This window comes from Aquarana catesbeiana, linkage group LG03 (genome assembly GCF_042186555.1).
Source record: "Aquarana catesbeiana isolate 2022-GZ linkage group LG03, ASM4218655v1, whole genome shotgun sequence".
Classification (NCBI taxonomy): domain Eukaryota; kingdom Metazoa; phylum Chordata; class Amphibia; order Anura; family Ranidae; genus Aquarana; species Aquarana catesbeiana.
The window spans coordinates 41,598,862-41,620,234 of record NC_133326.1 but is presented as its reverse complement, the minus strand read 5'-3'; the positions used below and the strand labels follow the sequence as shown (position 1 = coordinate 41,620,234).

At 36.5% G+C, this 21,373-nt stretch overlaps 1 long non-coding RNA gene across 2 annotated transcripts in view; it reads right to left on the bottom strand.

Moving 5' to 3' along the window:
• Positions 1-8,363, bottom strand: part of LOC141131308 (uncharacterized) — a 280,037-nt gene extending 271,674 nt beyond the window's left edge. For both annotated transcript variants that reach the window (XR_012242735.1, XR_012242734.1), the window contains exons 1-2: positions 7,947-8,363; positions 2,366-2,484 (exon numbers count right to left, since the gene is read on the bottom strand). This is a non-coding gene — a long non-coding RNA (uncharacterized lncRNA). The remainder of the gene's footprint in view (positions 1-2,365; positions 2,485-7,946) is intronic.
• Between the last annotated feature and the right edge of the window lie 13,010 nt (positions 8,364-21,373).

Genomic DNA, 21,373 nt, shown 5'->3' with positions numbered 1-21,373 from the left:
TGTACTATAGAAATAAATATTAAACAAAATATTTTTTTTTTAATTGCATTATATCAATTTAGACCAACTTGGTTATATAAGACAATATCCATTTTTGCCCTTAGCCTGAGAAATCTGTAAAGTTGACACAAGATAATTTGTCTAGTTATAAACTTCCTGACTTTATTGTATTACCCAAAGTCTTTAGAAGGGTCATTACTCAAGGAAGTAAAATATACATTGGCCTAGTAAATATGTCTCTGCCATAGACAGCCAAATAGTATCCTCTAGACCTCACTAAAAATCTGTAAAATTAAAAATTTTGTTAAATTAAATTTGTAAAGTAGGTACACCATAACTTGTTTAGTTTAAAACTTCCAGAATTTATAATGATGTTCCCATCAAGGAAGTAAAATCTACATTGGCCTAGGAAATCTGTCTTTGTCATGGACAACATATCAAACCTGGCTGGCTAGTGAGAAGCAAACAAAGGATAAGATTATTCCTTAAAAAAATAAAATCACTCAATGATAAAAGTAAGCATTATTAAATAAACCGCAGGATTGTAAAAGCAAATTCTAGTAACAATTGACCTGAGCTGTTCACTTCTCATTTTATTTGTCGCCAGCTGTTTGTAATGAATGTAGAATAGGAGGTTTTTAAAATAGAAAAAAAGTAAAAAAAAAAACAGATATTAATATGCATTCCCTCTGTGTTCAGATTCAGCTGATGAATTGTATTGTGTAGGTTTTAGTATGTCTTTATTTTTTCTTTTCTCTAATTCTATTTTTTTTTCTTTATTCCATTTGTATAGTGACTTTAATACCACAGTTTATTGATTCCAACTTCCACTTTATCATTATTTTAAGGAAACTCTAGATCAAAAATGGACGTTTTCATTGTTATAGCCAATGAGACCTTCCAAGTGAACTCAAATTTGAGTGAGGTCTCAAAGTGAGGCTTCAGATACGAGTATGTGTCTTTAATTTTCTTTTACCCTCCTTTAAATTTTTTTTTCCTTTGTTTCATTTGTATAGTGACTTTAATATTGAAGTTTATTGCTTCCAACTTCCACTTTATCGTTATTTAAAGAAAACTACATCAAGAATGAACATTTTCATTGCCATAGCCAATGAGACCTACCAAGCGAGGTCTTATATATGAGTGAGGTCTCAAAGTGAGGTCTCAAATATGAGTATGAGTCTTTAATTCTCCTTTCCCTTCCTTTATTTTTTTCTCTTGTTTCATTTGTATAGTGACTTTAATACCAGAGTTTAGTAATTCCAATTTCCACATTATCTTTACCTTAAGGAAACTACATCAAGAATGAACATTTTCATTGTCACAGCCAATGAGACCTTCCAAGTGAGGTCTCAAATACAAGTGAGGTCTTGAATAAGAGGTTTTTTTTTGGTTCATTTGTAAAGTGACTTCAAAGGAAACTTTTTTTTTGCATACCCAATGAGACCTTCCAAGTGAGGTCTTAAATATGAGTGAGGTCTCAAGGTGAGATCCTAAATACAAGTATGTGTCTTTAATTCTCCTTTATCCTTCCTTTCATTTTTTTCTTTTGTTTCATTTCTATAGTGACTTGAATACCACAGTTTTTTTAGTCCAATTTCCACAGTAACGTTACCAAAAGAAAAACTACATCAAGAATGAACATTTTCATTGTCACAGCCAATGAGACCTTCCAAGTGAGGTCTCAAATACGAGTGGGGTCTACAATATAAGTATGAATCTTTAAATCTCCTTTTCCTTTCTTTCTTTTTTTTTTTTTTGTTTTGTTTCATTTGTATAGTGAATTTAAAGGAAACTAAATCAAGAATGAACATTTTTATTGGTATAGCCAATCAAACCTTCCAAATGAGGTCTTAAATATGAGTGAGGTCTCAAAGTGATTTCTTAAATATGAGTATGAGTCTTTAAATCTCCTGTTCCTTCCTTTCATTTTTTTTTCCTTTTGCTTAATTTGTATAGTGACTTCAAAGGAAACTAGATCAAGAATGAACATTTTTCTTGGCATAGCCAATGAGACAGGTGAGGTCTCAAAGTGAGGTCTCAAATACAAGTATGAGTCTTTATTTTCCTTTTCCGTCCTTTTTTTCTTTATTCCATTTGTATAGTGACTATAATACCACATTTTATTGATTCCAACTTCCACTTTCTCTTTATTTAAAGGAAACTAAATCAAGAATGGCTATTTTCATTGTCATAGCCAATGAGACCTTCCAAATGGGCTGTGTGTATGTGTTTGAAATGATACTTATCTGTGTATGAGTGTGTATAAATAGATTTTTTTTCACATGTACAAATATATTGCAGAGTTTGTGTTTTTTTATTTTTTTAGTTTAACTTTCATAGTAGCTGTTAAAAGAGCACAGACCTTAGAAGTGTTTTCTCCAAAGAAAACAGGTTGTCATTTCTTCTCTTGACAGTCTCTCATCTTATTCTTGCTAGATGTTTTTCTCTTGGGCGGTGTCTTTGCGCTCAGCCTAGAAAAATCTGTAAAGGTAGAATGAATACACTGGTATGTTGAGTCACGTTGTGGCGTTCTGGGAATTTTAATAAATGTTTTGATAATACAGACATTGTAAAAGAAGGAAAATCTCTAAGGGCGGACAATTCTTGCCTGCTAGATTGTTACCATCATCTCATGGAATTATTTTGATAAGAATTAACAGAAGATCATTATTAATCCTTTTGTCCATATGAATTAATTAAAAAAAAATGAAATCTGCCAGATTAAATTGTGTCAACAGTTTCATTAAAGTTTTATGCATAAAAAAATGTGTTACATGAAGTCTCTCTTCCCTGTCTTTCTCCTGAGATTATGTATTCATGCTAATTGTATTAGGATTGTGCATATTAGGTTATGATCCAGCACATCACATTATTATTAGCAGGTGATTTTGACGTCAGTGGCATCTCAGCATGATCACAAACTACTGCAACCCTGCACATGTCTGCCAATATACACTATCTTGAGTACACAACTCTAATGGTGGCACTTTTTTTTTTTTTTTAACGTGATGGTGGAGGTAGCTAAGTAGCTCAGTGGGGATCAAAGGAAAATCAATTAACAAATTTTACATTAACTTAAATATCTTTTGTAATTTTAGCTTACTGGATACAAGGATCATATTCATTCTTATAAGGACGTGTCTCGTTAGACAGCAAAAAAAGGCATGTTGAACTTTCGGTTGTATTTTATGTATTATTATGCAAGTCTGAGTTTAAACTTCCCCCATAAAAGAATAAAAACACAACATACGTCCAGCATTCTTTGGAATAAACCTTCGCTCTTAGGGAATAACCGATTACGTTTTCACAAGCAAAAATAAATATATCAGAGAATGATCACCATCATAGCTTTCACATGAATCAAAGCAACAATGTTTAAATAACCTGGCTTTCTGCATTGAATTTACATTGCAATTTGACTTTTGAAAGAAAAGGGGGAAGTGAAGAAAAGTTGTATATTGTTCAGCTGTAAGAAGCTGTATGCGAAACTAGCTTGATCAATGGAAAAGGGGGCTTAAATGAAAATATTTACATCCTGCAAATAAAATAAATTGGGAAATTAAAACAAGCAAAATTATGAACATAAGCTAGCATTTTCACTAACTTTGTTTGTTTTGTCAGAATTTTTAAAATTCTAGAACAATGGATGTTGATTGGCTTCAGACTCCATTGAATCACTCCAATGAATCAGCATAATGAGATGTACAATGTAGTTGTACTGCACATGTAGTTAAACCAATTTTTCAATTTCCAACGTTCTTCCTATGGTATACTATAATATATAATGGTGAGATCAGCATGCATTACTGTTCATGATATGAAAAGTCTGGTGTTACTATTCAAAACAGGTAAAACTAAACTATACTTTTTAAAGGAAATTAAAAACTTTAAATATATAATAATAATAATAATTTTTTTAATTTTTTTTTTTTTTTTTACAATCCCTAACATTAATTTTATATACAGTATAATATATAGCGATATAAGATATCGCTAAGTATACAAAATACTTTGGGATTTACCTAAAACAATAGAAAGTTAATTTTAAGAAATACTATATAGTTTCCCAGTCTATATCAGTGTTGGAGGAAGGTTCCATCACTATTCATAAGAGATTCACACATTATAAATAGGGTATATTTTTTGTATTATAGTAGTGTATAGCTGATAGGCAAACCATAGCTCTTGGACTTCTGTTGAACTGCAAGTCACATCATGCCCTCCCAGCTCTCTGGCAGACATTATAAAGTTTTTGGCTTATGAAGCATGCTGGGAGTTTTAGTACCAGAAAACAGAGCGATACTGGTTGGCATAGTTTCACTATAGAGTGTTCTGTATAACCCAAGGAGCATTTACTTGTGAGCGCTGTCCAGAGATGTGGTGCTGAATGTAGTTTGTTTATGATTGACACTTGTGTAGAACTAAGAAGAACCATGTGTACTGTTTTTAAAGAAATATGACAAGGATAACAAATATTATATACAGACATAAGTGTAGTGTTATATGTTATGGGGTATAATTGAGCAGTTTTGTAAATATATATTTCTAAGTACTGCCTAAATAGAGATTTGCTAACCTACTTCCAATTACACCAATACCCCATAATACCCCCATACTTATTATTAGTCACAACAACAAGCTCACTCTATGTTAACTTTTCATCTTTAACAAAGAGTAATACATTATGTTGACATAATGAAGTAAAATTAAGTGATACAATGAAAAAAGCAATGAAAACCGTTGTATTCTGTAGATGGAAGTGGGGGTAACTGTTCACTGATTAGTTTGTTTGAATTGAAGCGAGCATCTATTCAATAGGGTGGTGCTGAAAATACCTTAATGAAAATCTCTGGTTACCATTCAAACCAGCAGCACAAAGCCAAACCAATCTACCTGTTCAATTATTAACCACAATACATTACTGGAGAGATGGCTGGAAGATGAAAAGTTCACCGATTGTCTACACAATGTCTTTTTGAAAGGATAAAAAAAAAAAAAAGAGATATACACTTCAGGTATATATTCTATGAAGAAAAAAAAAAAAAATATATATATATACATATATATATATATATATATATATACATATATATATATATATATATATATATATATATATATATATATATATATATATATATATATACACACACATATATATATATATATATATATATATATATATATATATATATATATATATATATATATATATATATATATATATATATATATATATATATATATATACACACACACACATATAGATATATATATATATATATATATATATATATATATATCTATATAGATATAGATATATATCTATATCTATATAGATATATAGTGTTTGGAAAATATGTATGTATTTACTCACTTCAGGTTGTTTTGCCCTATTTTATTGTAAGACTCAATAAAATTCTTGGAAAAGAAAAGACAAATAGTGTGTGTGTATATATATATATATATATATATATATATATATATATATATATATATTTTACTTTCTTTACTTTTTGCCCCCACCTGTTGAACGTGTGATGATCACATGCACCAGCCTTTGTGTGAGTAATGGGCATGCAGCATGTGCATGCTTACTATACATAGTGCATATATGGAATTCATTTTTAAAGCTGTTTGGCATCTACATTATTGCTTAGGTTATTCTTTTTTTTACTAAATATTTATAATGTTATGTACTTTGTAAATGTATGTGTATCTATTTTTGCTTGCTAACATTTATGCTTGTGTTTAACAATCAAACAAGGGGATACTTTTGTACTATTTTGCATTTATTTTCTCTGCGATGTGAGACATTACTATTTACTATTTACTGGCTGTATGTTGTATACTGACTTCTGTTTGCCTCCAGGTCTAGGAATACAGCATAAAAGCAAAGCCTATACTTTGTTAGAAGTAAATATATATATATATATATATATATATATATATATATATATATATATATATATATACACACACACATATATATATATATATATATATATATATATATATATATATATATATATATATATATATATATATATATATATATATTTCCCCACCTGTTGAATGTGTGATGATCACATGCACCAGCCTTTGTGTAAGCAGTGGGTATGCAGCATGTGCATGCTTACTATACATTGTGCATTTATGGAATTCATTTTTAAATCTGTTTGACATCTACATTATTGCTTAGGTTTTTGTTTTTTATTAACTAAACATTTAGAATGTTATGTACTTTGTTAATGTATGTGGATCTAGTTTTGCTTGCTCACATTAATGCTTGAGTTTAACAATCAAACAAGGGGATACTTTTGTACTATTTTGCATTTATTTTCTCTGCAATATCAATGTACTGCAAGTGCAAGACACTAAACACACATTACTATTTACAGGTAGCTGGCTGTATGTTGTATACTGACATATGTTTGCCCCCAGGTCTGGGAACACAGCATAAGACCAAAGCCTATACTTTGTTAGAAGTAAATGTAATTAATATATAATGCAATTTAGAGCCAGGAATTTCTTCCCCTTTTGAGTTGGAGTATAGCCAGAAATCCACAGTCTGCTTATATTACATTACAACGCAATAATGAAATAAGGATTTTTTTTTTATTGTATTATCAGCCAAGCATTCTGACCTGTTTATTTTCTATTAATATACATTTCTTGAAACGTATAGCTGAAACAGGAAACGCAACTGCTGCTGGGAGCCCTGTGCACTTTCACCTGGTCTCATTAAGAGTTAAGACACAAACCGTTCCTTGATCTTTGCAGCCCATGAGCCAACGCTTCATTCCTGAAAGTAACAAACTGCCAGAAATCAGCAGCTCACTGAATACACAAGCGCCAGTCTATCATCAGTCACAGGGAATTAGCATGGATACAAGCAAGTGTCATAGTACACAGCAATACCCAGACAATACATCTGTCCACAGCACAACTCTGCTCCATATCTCATTACCTTACAATGTGCAGGGTATAATCCTGAACATATACCTTATCCCACATGCACCTAGAATCATTGGGCACGTTAGGATGATACCTGCTACATTAAAATTAAATGATTTTACTTTGCTTTTGGGTTGACCCTCAAGTTACAGTCTTTCTTTTTTTTATGCAACAGAACATCAACTTAACGGTAAGCACAGCTGCAAAAAGTATATAGAAATGACATTATTACATATATATTGTTATATTATATTATATCATACACATACAAACACACAAATAATGTCTTCAATAGCTATTTATTTATCTATCTATCCTTCCATCTTTTTCTTTTTTTTCTTTTTTTCTTTCTTTCTTTCTTTCTTTCTTTCTTTCTTTCTTTCTTTCTTTCTTTCTTTCTTTCTTTCTTTCTTTCTTTCTTTCTCTCCCACTCTCTTTCTCTGTCTCCCTATTCTTCTTTCTTTCTTTCCTATACATCTATACATCTATCAATCTATTCACTCTATCTATCTATCTATCTATCTATCTATCTATCTATCTATCTATCTATTCTTTCTTTCTTTCTTTCTTTCTTTCTTTCTTTCTTTCTTTCTTTCTTTCTTTCTTTCTTTCTTTCTTTCTTTCTTTCTTTCTTTCTTTCTTTCTTTCTTTCTTTCTTTCTTTCTTTCTTTCTTTCCATCATACTTTCTTTCTCTCCCTCTCTCTTTCTCTGCCCCCCTCCTCTTTCTTTTATCTATCTATCTATCTATCTATCTATCTATCTATCTATCTATCTATCTATCTATCTATCTATCTATCTATCTATCTATCTATCTTTCTATTGTTCCATCATTCTATCAGTATCTCTCTTCTCCATCTATTACCCTATCATCCTTTCTAACATCCTATCTATCTACCTGTTGCTATCTCAAACAGCTTGCCTCTTTATTGATACAATGTCAGTATCCTGATTATATAGTAGTATCCTGACCACCCATGTGTCTTACCTTATGCTTTTTGGAGCTGTCTGTGTCCTTCTTAAAAGTTTTCAGCCAACTTCCGTCCTCTTGCCAGCTGTAATCTTGTTCTATTGGCTGCTTTGTGCCTCTTTAAGCAAAGAGGATTTGACTTGATACTCTCTAATAGAGGAGGTGCAGGATGAATGTTCTTCTTCACATGAGGCACCTGGCAAAATGTGGCAATGCTAACTTGTCTGGCTTCATCAAGGTAGTGCTAAGTCAAGAGCTCTGGGGAACTGAGCTAGGGAAAAGAATTGTCCCCCCATCTTTATATCAGCATCTGAGACAATAGCCAGGGCTAGTGTTGCAGCTGGAGGCTGTCTCTTTAAACCTCCAACCAAAGGTGGCCTGTCACATCCATGGACATCCATGACGTCATCTGATAGAAGCATGAAAAAAAAAATCCCTTTTCAAAACAAAAGTCCCAGGGCGACCATGGCAACAGACTGCAAATGTCAGTGTATATCCATCAGGATGCTGCTAAGCAGCTTTTCCCTTTGCCTCCCACATTGCAGGGAAACAGTGTAAATCTACTGCAATTAGCAATATTGCCAAGCTTCATTTGCCATGAGAGAGGAAGTCAGTGTGAGGGTGGCATAGGATGGCATTGGTGCTATTAGCTGCAGCTTGGGTTTGCATGCCACTCAGCTGCTTCAATCCTTTTTTTTTTCCTTCTCTGTGTGTGCTTTAATCCCAAGCACTTCTTTCTGTGTGATTTCTTAATGGCATTATGTGGGATGCAGAGAACACTGAGTCTAATGAAAATCCCCTCCCTCAAAAATTGCATTATCCTCGGAATACAAGAAAAAAAAAAAAGAAAAAGAAAAAATAATTATTTGCTTCCTTGTCCCTCTGAATATGCACAGCCTCTCCTGGGTATTCAGCAGTGGCCATCTGTTGCAAAAGCAACAAATGGTCATTTGTTTTTTAAAGATATATAGAACTGTAGATATTTTCTAGACATTTGTCTGCAGAAATGTAATTTAGTTATTTAGTGTAGACTAAATGAAAATGACATACTGTACACCAGAACTGCAACCACTCCTGCTATAACCACACCCTGGAAAAAAAATGTATATATATAATATTAAAATAAATATGTACTGTACATATATATATATATATATATATATATATATATATATATATATATATATATATATATATATATATATATATATATATATATATATAGGCACTATACTAAAATACAAATAAATAAATGTGCTGTATTATAATAAATATAAATAGATAGATAGATAGATAGATAGATAGATAGATAGATAGATAGATAGATAGATAGATAGATAGATAGATAGATAGATTTATTTATTTATTATATCAGAGAGTAAAGGCCACTATAGTATTCACCCTATTTTTAAAATAGCTTGTACTTTTAAATAAACTATAAAAACAGTATGGGATACATGTACTACAGTGTACACAATGTGCAATTATTATTTAAAGACTTGCTTGATAAAGAATGTTGTGTTAACTTAAATCATATCCAATTTTTTTTTCAAAGTATATATAATAATAATGGCCCGCTATGACTTTTTTTTACTGATTAAAAAAAAAAAACATAAAAAAAATCTATCTATCTATCTATCTATCTATCTATCTATCTATCTATCTATCTATCTATCTATCTATCTATCTATCTATCTATATCTGTGTGTGTATAAATTGTTTTTCTTTTTTAATAGCTAGTATGATATAGCTATTTAAAAAAAAAATATATATATTCGATTAATTAGCTATCAGTTACAGTCAAGTAATTTTCTAGTCAAAGGTAGCTTTTGATCTAGACTAGAAACCTCTCTTTTGGGGAAAAAATGGCCAACTGGGTTTAACTCTGTTTGCCCTTTTGCCACTTCATAAACCAACCTTTTTTTACCACCTTCATGCTAATTGCATACATTAAACCTTTACATAAGGAGCTGGCAGTCTGATCTACTTACCATATAGAAACACACACATTTGTGGACCAAGATGATAACCCTACCTGTAGATTATGTATGTAGTCATACTTTTAGAATAGACAATGAAATAGTCCAGTGAACAAGTAACAGGCCTGCATGTGGTTACTTTAAATTGTATATACAGTAGGTGAGCACTGTTTATTATATATTATAAAAAAAATGAAAACATTGAAAAAAACATAAAATATACAACAGCATGTAAACAAACACAGGTGATGGATATGTATTTCAGTGCCAGCGAACATAAGGTAAGATAAAAATTATTTGAATTCAGGCATTTATTTGACTGCAGTAACAACCTACTGTGACTTTCCCTTTAGCAGTGTTTTCATTGTCAATATTGTATATCAATAAGAAAGTATGTTCCAGCTGCAGTCATACAAAAGTGAAAATGATGGCTTGTTTCAGTGTCAAGCCAAGCACTGTCAGAATGGAGATGGAGGGGATGGTTGATATTCACCAATAAGACAAATCCTCCAAATTCTGTGTTTTCATATATTGATGCTGCTGTCAATTGCACAAATTTTTTTTTTTTTTCTTCTTAATACATTTTTTTTGCCTTAAGCAGGACTACATTGTTGAGCATTAATGGAGAAAGTATTCCTACCCGTACAGTCTTTGACCCTGATTACACGCTAACATCAAAGACACCGGCTAAAGAAAATACAACAATTTCCATATTCTAAGTGGAATTTTATAGTTTGTATAATTAAAGAGAAGAGAATTATGTTGAGAAATAACAGCTAAATGTGTTTTTGTATAAGCAATAATCGAGCATATTGATTTATGCAAATAAAAAATGTCTAATTACAGTTTATCTTAACGGAAGGGGATATTTCCAGAGGAATGACTGACAAATTATCTGTGTTGTTAAAATGCGCAAAAATATTCAATGAATTCCCATGTCAGTGTGGTGACTTACATCATGGTCATAGGGTATAATCAATAACTTCAGGAATAGTAATAGATAGGTTGATGGCATCAGGTTTGAAGGATTTATTCATTTTAATCCATATTATAAGGTCAGCTGGATGTTACAAAAAGTGATTTTTGCTTCTTTTTGGCTATAACTGTTTAATTACAGGTTGACAGAAAAAAAAATGATTCATACTAGTTCTTTTGTATTGAAGGAAATGCTCACATTATGTTCTCATCTTTAAAGTGTATGTATAGTCATTTTATTCAAGTTTTGGATAATGATAGGGAAGAGCAACTAGGAGTGACCCCTACAGAATCCCCAGTAGGAAGAATAACGGACTATCTCGGTACCCAATTATTAAACAAAAATATAAAAAATATAAAAATGTTATTTGTACAAACTTGTTAAAAAGAAATAGATGCACATTGTGTGATAAACAGCAATACATAATAACCTCAACAGACAGAAAGTTATACAAACATGTCTAACTGGTCACATAGTAGCCTCAGACGAATCCTGATGGCATGTGATTCGTGATTTACTGTATATCCTCTACATGTTTCCCCACAGAGGCCACTTCTTCAGGAAGTGTTATATATAGTACCATCTACAACAAAGCAAACAATTTCATTATACCAAAGTATCAATAAATTGTAGTGAGGGGGAAAGAGTCACTGGTTGCTTGCCCAAGAGATCTCAGAGGCCGGATGGCAGTCAAGGTAGGGATGCCACAGGGGCTCCCTTACAGCAGACATGGCGGAAACTTGTAAGTATGTCAGTGTAACAATAATTGCTGGATGATATACTAAACCAATGGCTTGGTAGACATATGGATCAAAAGGTGGTCAGATGGGGAAAGATAGAGGGGAAAAGAGTAAGAAGGGGAGGGGGGAGAAGGAAGGAAAGGGGATGGAAAGGAGGGGGGGAATGGGGGAGAGAAAAGGGGGGGGGACAGAAAAAGGGGAACAGGAAAATATGAAAGGAAAGGAAGCAAGTAGTAAGAAAAAATTAATTGGTAGGAGAAAGTGGGGGAGAGATTGAGACGGAGGAAGGAGTGGGATGTGAAAAGAAGGTTTAAAGGGGAAAGGGGAAAAGGGGGGGTTGTAGGGAAGGAAAGGGGGGAGGGAAGATTTGGATAGAGTAGGGAGGGGTTAAACCCCTGTCAGTTTATGTGCTGGCTTTATCACGTTGGGGAGTCTTTCTCTAACTTCCTGTCTTGGAGACACAAGAAGTGAGAAGAGATTGCTTCAACGAGGGAAATCCCCTCTTAGGCTTGGTTCATATTACTGCAGTTGCATGCAATTTTCTGTGAGTTTTAGCACCTTCCCATGCTTTATGTGTAAGGCAGCCTATTCATTTCAATGGACTGCCCTACACACGAGAAACATGGAAAAGAAATCCCTGACTCTTTTCAAAAAACGTGCATCACAGAACCACACGGTGCTGTGGCACCGTCCGATTTGGCAAGCCTGAAGATGAGCACATTTACAGATTTGCTGAGGTGCCATTAACAATTATTGTCACCGCTGTGAGTCTGCTAAATAGCAGTGCATTTCTCTGTGTGTCAGGAAAGTGAGCAATTTTCACACATGTTCCCAACACGCTGTAATGTGAACTTAGCCCGTGGGCTCATTTAAACCCGTGGTTGGGTGATGGCAAAGAAGAATGGTTGAGCTTAAGTTTCAAAGACCTTAAACTGGTTGTAAAGGTTGAAAATTTTTTACCTTCATGCATTCTATGCATGAAGGTAAAAAAGCCTTCCGTGTGCAGCTCCTCCCTAATACTTACCTAAGCCCAATCTCGATCCAGCGATGTGCACAAGACCTGAGTATCTCCCGGTCTCTCCCTCCTGATTGACTGAGATGCAGCAGCAGGAGCCATTGGCTCCCGCTGCTGTCAATCACAGCCAGTGGGGTGGTAGCATGGGCTGGGCTGAGCTGCGCTCTCTGTGCCTTATGGATGCAGAGAGCCGGCTCAGGAGCGAGCACGCACGTGTACCCCCACAGAAAGTGGCTCTATGGGGGAGGGGCCCAGAGTGCCGATGGGTGACCCAAGAAGAGGAGGATTAGGGCTACTCTGTGCAAAACCACCGCACAGAACAGGTAAGTATGACATATTTGGGTTTTTTTTTCAATACATTGTTTTCCTTTACAATTACTTTAAAATGGTTCTAACGGTTAAAGGTTCTATGCATTATGGTAAAAAAAAATTTTGTGCTCGAGGATACCCCTCCCCCCAGCCACCCCTTATACTCAGATTAGACTTCAATCCAGAGCCATGCATGAGAGCAGCGGCTCTCTCCCTCCTCACTGGGCAGATTGATAGCATTGGAAGGCATTGGATCCTGCTGCTGTCAATCAAATTCTGTGATGAGGGAGCGCGGGAGGTGGGCCGAGCCACCCTGTCTGTGTTAATAAATGCAGACAGGGTAGCTCAAGCCCATGTGAGTGCCCTCATAGAAACTACTTTCTATGGGACACTCGGCAGGTGGGGGCAGGAGCGCTGGCAGGGAACCCCAGAAAAGGAGTATTGGGGCTGTTCTGTGCAAAACTATTACATAGAGCAGAGCAGGTAAGTATAACATGTTTGTTATTTTACCTTTAAAAAATGTCAAAGCTTTACAATCACTTTAAGTTGCAAAGGCAGTGGATAGAGGTGTTCTCATGCTGCAAACACAAAGCTGTGCTTTGTGCCAAGAGCAAAAACTATTGCTCCTATGGCATTCAGTGGGCAGCAATGTGACTCATTCAACCGAGTGCAATGATAAGGGCTTACAGGATTAGTGGCAATTACAGAGTTAAAATAGATGATGAGGAGGCATCCCATCACCAAATAAGGATTGCTTTTCAGCAGGTTAGATTTCTTCACTTGAAGATTTTGCCTATTTCTGTTTTGTGATAAATGTAAACTGTTGGATTTCCCATAACTTTCTCTCGTGCTGGCAGTAGAACAAGGAGAGAGGGTGAATTTCTCCAATGGATACACTGACACATACAGAAGTCTGAAAGAGGCTCTAACCTTTTCCCGATCAGTCCAAATAAAAAAGTTATGGCTGTACAAATACATGAAAATATGATTATCTCTTCTACAAGGATACTCATAGTGCATTGCTCTTTTCTTTGACATGCTCATAGCACCAAGAGCAACTTAAAGCAGAATTTCACTCAAAATTTAATTTCCGTTGGTTAGCTCCCTCTCCCGTCATTAACAGAGTTATGCCGCGTACACACGACCGGTTTTTCCGTCGGAATAAACTCTGAAGGTTTTTCCGACGGGGTTCCGCTGAAACTGTCTTGCCTACACACGATCACACCAAAGTCCAACCGTCTAGAATGCGGTGACGTACAACACGTACGACGGGACTAGAAAAAGGAAGTTCAATAGCGAGTAGCCAATAGCTGCCGTCTCGTACTTGCTTCAGAGCATACGTCGTTTTTGGCCGTCGGAATAGCATACAGACAAGCAGTTTTTCCAATAGGAATTGATTCCTTTGGAAAGATTTAAAACATGTTCTTTCTCTAGGTCCGTCAGAATTTTTGAAAAATAAAGTCCGATGAGGCCCACACACAATCGGAATGTCCGATGCAAAGATTCCGTTTGACTTTTCCTGCCGGAAAGTCCGACCGTGTGTACGCGGCATTACAGGTTTTTTTTGGAAGGAGAGGGACAGAGTATTGCATTTCCTTTTTCCATTTCCATTCCCTCTTCTACATTCCTCATCTAGGTTAGGAGAGTGTTCTTTGCCCCACCTCCTGCGCTCCTGCAGCCTTCTGGGATACATCACATGTCCCAGGAGACTGCAGGACCATTCACAAAGCACCATGCAAGCTTGCACATTCGCAATGATGTTCCGGCTTTGGTTCTTCAGGAAGCCACAGGTGGCTCCCATATCCAAAATGGTGGTACCGGGGACCCACAGAACTAAGGAGAACCGACTGTGGGAAGACAGCACTGGATCCCAGGCAACATTTGCAGCTGCCGACTTTTACAAAATGAAAAAGATGCTGAAGTTCCTCTTTAATAAGCAGCCTTACCACAATAAATTTTGATTTCCCGCCAGGCTACCACCTGCATGAATGTTTTATATGGACATCGTACTGATGCATCGGTGTTCTGCCACAGTCCAAAAATATACTAGTAAGCTTCTGACAACGCTACCCTTGGAGCATGTGTGTACTTGTGTGTCTATAGTAAAAACATTATATTGCTTCACTGATACAGGTTATTAGAATGGTGTAAAGATCTATGCAAAGGGGGTTAGAAAGGCAAATCCACTTTGCACTGAAAGTGCACTTGGAAGTGCAGTCGCTCTAAATCTAAGGGGTAGATCTGAAATTAGGGGAAACTCTGCTGATTTTATCATCCAATCATGTGCAAGCTAAAATGCTGTTTTTTATTTACCTTGCATGTCCCCCTCGGATCTACAGTGACTGCACTTCCAAGTGCACTTGTAGTGCAAAGTGGATTTTCCTTTACTAAATAACCCCCAATGTGTTGGCACTATACGAATAAAAGGAGTAAACAGCAATAATAAATAGTCAAAGAAATTAATAGTTTCATTGGAGACAATTAACAGTGAGACTTTCCAGTGTCTTCATCAATTCATTTGTTAGAACAGAGGTGCAAGCTGGAATGTGACTACATGACTCCATGGGGGCTATTAACGAAATCAAATCCACTTTTCACTACAAGTGCACTTGGAAGTAAAGTCGCTGTAGATCTGAGGGGGACATGCAAGGAAAATAAAAAACAGCATTTTAGCTTCCACATGATTGGATGATAAAATCAGCAGAGCTTCCCCTCATTTCAGATCTTCCCCTCAGATTTACAGCAACTGCACTTCTAAGTGCACTTTCAGTGCAAAGTAGATTTGCCTTTCGTAAATAATCCCCATGGGGTTGATTTTCTAAAACTGGAGAGTGTAAAATCTGGTGCAGCTCTGCATAGAAACCAATCAGCTTCCAGTTTTTATTGTCAGAGCTTAACCACATGCCGACCAGTGCACGACGATATACGTCGGCACAATGGCATGGCTGGGCAAATGGGCGTACAGGTACGTCCCCTTTAAGATGCGGCATTGTGGGCGCGCATCCACCGCATGCTCCGTGACCTTGAGTCCCATGGACTCGATGGCCGCCGGTCTCCCGGCTATCATGTCACGGAGCGGAAGAATTTGGAGATCGGAGAACAGAGAGAAACAAGGCATTTCCCCATTCTGCCTTGTGACATGACAGAGATCACTGCTCCCTGTCATCGGGAACAGTGATCGCTGTCGTGTGAGTAGTAGCCCACCCCCCCACAGTTAGAATCACTCCCTAGGACACACTTAACCCCTTCATCGCCCCCTAGTGTCTAAGCCCTTCCCTGCCAGTGTCATTTACACACAGTACACAGTAATCAGTGCATTTTTATAGCACTGATCTCTGTATAAATGACAATGGTCCCAAAATAGTGTCAAAAGTGTCTGATGTGTCCGCCATAATGTCACAGATCGCCACCGTTACTAATAAAAAAAAAAATAATAATAAAAATGCCATAAAACTATCCCCTTTTTTGTAGACGCTATAATTTTTGCGCAAACCAATCAATATATGCTCATTACTATTTTTTTTTACCAAAAATATGTAGAATACATATCGGCCTAAACTGAGGAAAAAAATATTTTTTTATATATATTTTTGGGGGATATTTATTATAGCAAAAAGTAATAAATATTGCTGAAATATTGCTCCCCACCAAAAGAAAGCTCTATTTGTGGGGAAAAAAAGGACGTCAATTTTGTTTGGGTACAACGTCGCACAACTGCGCAATTGTCAGTTAAAACGACACAGTGCCGAATTGCAAATAGTGCTCTGGTCAGGAAGGGGGTAAATCCTTCCAGGGCTGAAGTGGTTAAAGGGGTTGTAAACCCTCAAGGTTTTTCACCTTAATGCATTCTATGCATTAAGGTGAAAAACCTTCTGTAGTGCAGCAGCCCCCCAGACCCCCCCTTTTTCTTACCTGAACCCGATCGTTCCAGCGACGGGGATGAGCATACCAGCTCCTGCCTCTGTCTCAGGTCCTCATTGGATAGATTGATAACAGCGCAGCCATTGGCTTCCGCTGCTGTCAATCAAATCCAGTGACAAGGGAGTTGGGGGGGCGGAGCCAAGTCCTGATGTCTGTGTCAATGGACGCAGGAGCAGGACTTGGCAGCAGGCCCGCATGAGTGCCCCCATGGAAAGCGGCTCTCCGTTGGGGCACTCGAGAAGAGGAGGAGCCAGGAGCGGCTCTGTGCAAAACCCTTACACAAGGGAGGTGAGTATGACAAGTTTTTTTATTTAAAAAAAAAACAACCTTTACAACCCCTTTAACTGAACAAGCTGAAGTTAGAAACTAATTGGCTACCATTCACATCTGCAACAGATTTTGCACTCGCCGGTTTTAGTAAATCAACCCCTATACACATATTCTACATGTATTAATTATGTTTCATTGGACACAGCAAAAAAATAGATAATAGTATTCAAATTAAAATAGGTGAAAAATCTAACATGCAATAACAAATATACGTTTCACAGTAGCGCACTAATTAGTATCATGAAAAAATCGAATAAACAAAAATAATTGTCCATAAAAAATGTCCATAAAGAATATGACAATATTGCAACTCAGTCTAACATAAAGTCCAACTAAATGTGATGAAGTAGGTGTAACAAACATCTGCTGAAACACCAAATATCCTCCACCAAGGTGATAAGTGCCAATTCCACTACCTTAAGAATAAATCTCACCAGATGTAGTTGCCATTCACTCTCGTGTCTGGGAAAGATAGCTTTTTGTGTTAAATTAAAAAGCCTCTATAGTCCGCCAAACTTCATCCAGATGATAACATCAGTCTCCTCACGTAGGGATAAAAGTCGAGACAGAGCCTCCAATAGTATAAAACACCTTGAGGTAACCATTTTTCTAAAAGTAATGCACTCACATCATAAAACCTTCAAAATTGCCTTGATATTGCACAATCTCAATCATGCCAGGTGCCACAGTGCAGCGATCTCACCATCCCATCTTTCGTGCACCCAGGGTCACCATCTTGGCATAAGAGTATAGTTGCTGTGTCACCACGCCCCGACGCATTTTGTCATAGGGGCATACTATATAGATAATAGTATTGTCTGTGTTTAACCTCCCTGGCGGTATGATTATTTCGGATTTTAGGTGCTGAAAGCGGTACAATTATTTTCCATGGAAATTTGGCGTTTTATATTGTAGGTCTGTAAATCTTAACAATAACACACTTAAATCTGTCCAAACCAGAGTCTAGTAGATATCCCGGGTATGATAAAGTTTGAAACACAAAAACATAAATTATAATATAATAAATAAAAATAAATAATTAAAAAAAAAAAAAAAAATTAGTAATAAAATAAATTTCCCCACAATTCACTATTGCTCAATTCTGCAAGTGTTCTAATTTACTATCGCTGTTTTCTAGCTGGTCTAAAGCCACTTTTGACGTAAAGGGACACTTTTTGGTTGCTATGGACAATCTCCAGTTTCCAGGCAGAAAGAACAGTGTATATCATATAAAACTGCATGCAGGGCATGGGCCAAAGCACTGGGGACAAAAGGGATGTGAAACCATTTCATACAGTACTGTAATCTGTAAGATTACAGTACTGTATGTGTTATGATTTTTACTTTTTTTTTAATTTGCCGCCAGGCTCCGCCCCCGTGCGTCGCGCCGCTCGCAGGGAACGGAGCCTGGCACGGAGAGGCTTCGGAGGAGGACGGAGCCCTCGGACACTGCGGGGGACATCACAGGATCCCGGGGACAAGGTAAGTAACGCTGCCCCAGGATCCTGCAATGCGATCCCGAGTGTGGCTCGGGGTTACCGCTAATGGGACTGAATTTTAACCCCGAGCCACACTTGGGAAAACCACCAGGGAGGCTACAAAACACTTCAAAGATGGCTGCCTCTTGTAGTTCTAGTTAAAGAGTAACTTCACTTTTGTTGAATAAAAAAAACATTCCCCTCTGAGTTATTGATGTATATTGCAAGGATAGTAACATACTTTGTTGCAGATTCCTACTTGTTGGGTTTTACTAAAACTGGAGAGTGCAAAATCTAGTGCAGCTGTGCATGGTATCCAATCAGCTTCTAACTTCAGCTTGTTCAATTAAGCTTTGACAAACCTGGAAGCTGACTGGGTTCTATGCACAGCTGCACAAGATTTTGCACTCTCTAGTTTTAGTAAATCAACCCCTTTGCACTAAAAAAAATTACTGTTTGTTTCACCCTTTCCTTTGCAGACTGATTCTGAATGGGAGAGTCCAGTTCATCATAATCCCCTTATGTTCTAATTAGAAAAGTTGCAGGTTCTGCATCCCCTTAGACGTAATTAACATAAGGGTTTGTAGACTTGGGCCTCATCCAAAGAAATATATACATAGATTTAAGGGATTACCGGGGTATACACCCCAGACCCCTACAATGACAGACTATATCGGCCAAGGATAGGAGACATATTTAGAAATAATTCAAATTTGCATTGTGAAATTGGTTAAAAATATTCTTTCAAAAGTTTAAAAAGTTAAAACACCCCAATAGAGGAAGATAAATGACATATACAACATATACAATGAGGTCAACATACAAAAATGAAATTAAGGCTTTCCATTTGGGTAAAATTTATCCCACATACTGCGGGACTAACCAAAAAATTGGAGGGTTTTACTATGTAGCAGCTTGACTAAGCAAATTGTTCCCCTCCTCGCTGGGGATGAGTGAATTTGCCCGGGTTCGATTTGAAGGAGGTCCATTGAATCCTGCTTGAAATTCATGAAACTCGAACTTAGCAGCGAACCTCTATAGGGTGCGAATTTTGTTACTAAATTCTGGTCATTTTTAATGCTTATGCCCCGTACACACGGTCGGATTTTCCGATGGAAAATGTCCGATCGGAGCGTGTTGTCGGAAATTCCGACCGTGTGTGGGCTCCATCAGACATTTTCCATCGGATTTTCCGACACACAAAGTTGGAGAGCAGGAGATAAAATTTTCCGACAACAAAATCCGATCGCGTCAATTCCGACCGTGTGTGGCCTGTTCCGACGCACAAAGTGCCGCGCATGCTCAGAAGAAATTCCAAGACGGAACAGCTCGTTCTAGTAAACTTAGCGTTCGCAATGGATACAGCACTTTCGTCACGCTGCAATGTTAAAAATGGTTTAATACAGCGCACTCTCTTCTTCTTTATAATGTGACAAGAATTAAGTAGTTTTGCTGCTCATATTCACACACACTTCTCACAAAGTTTTATTTTTGTTTTTTTTATTGGGATTCCCTGAATATATTGTTATTAGTTGTCACATCTGACAGAATTTTTTTTTTATTTAATTTTTTTTGGGATTTTAAGCCTTTTATTTTTTTAATGTTTGAATTTTTTCAAAGGCTGATCTTTGTTCAATGTTATTTTTATTTTTACTCCAGAATATTTTTGTGTGTGTTTTGTGTGTCAAGTTACCCCAACACCATTGATATCTTTTATTATTTAATCTCAAGGAGATTGTTTGTTGCTGGTGTCCCTTGTTCATTTCACATTGTATATTTGAAATGTACCTGAATCCTCACAAACCAACTGTCCTTTTTGAAGTAAAACACATAGGAGAGTATAATTCAAAACAAAAATCCTTTATTAAGGGCTCAGAACCAAACAAAGAGGAAGGCAACACTGGATCAACAGGAGAAATTAGCAAAGCCTGGGACCCCCAGGGCACACATCAATTCTTGAACATCAAAATTGGTGGCCTGAGGAGTCCATATGTAAGGGAGGGCAGTCACAGATCGCCACCGTTACTAATAAAAAAAAAAATAATAATAAAAATGCCATAAAACTATCCCCTTTTTTGTAGACGCTATAATTTTTGCGCAAACCAATCAATATATGCTCATTACTATTTTTTTTTACCAAAAATATGTAGAATACATATCGGCCTAAACTGAGGAAAAAAATATTTTTTTATATATATTTTTGGGGGATATTTATTATAGCAAAAAGTAATAAATATTGCTGAAATATTGCTCCCCACCAAAAGAAAGCTCTATTTGTGGGGAAAAAAAGGACGTCAATTTTGTTTGGGTACAACGTCGCACAACTGCGCAATTGTCAGTTAAAACGACACAGTGCCGAATTGCAAATAGTGCTCTGGTCAGGAAGGGGGTAAATCCTTCCAGGGCTGAAGTGGTTAAAGGGGTTGTAAACCCTCAAGGTTTTTCACCTTAATGCATTCTATGCATTAAGGTGAAAAACCTTCTGTAGTGCAGCAGCCCCCCAGACCCCCCCTTTTTCTTACCTGAACCCGATCGTTCCAGCGACGGGGATGAGCATACCAGCTCCTGCCTCTGTCTCAGGTCCTCATTGGATAGATTGATAACAGCGCAGCCATTGGCTTCCGCTGCTGTCAATCAAATCCAGTGACAAGGGAGTTGGGGGGGCGGAGCCAAGTCCTGATGTCTGTGTCAATGGAC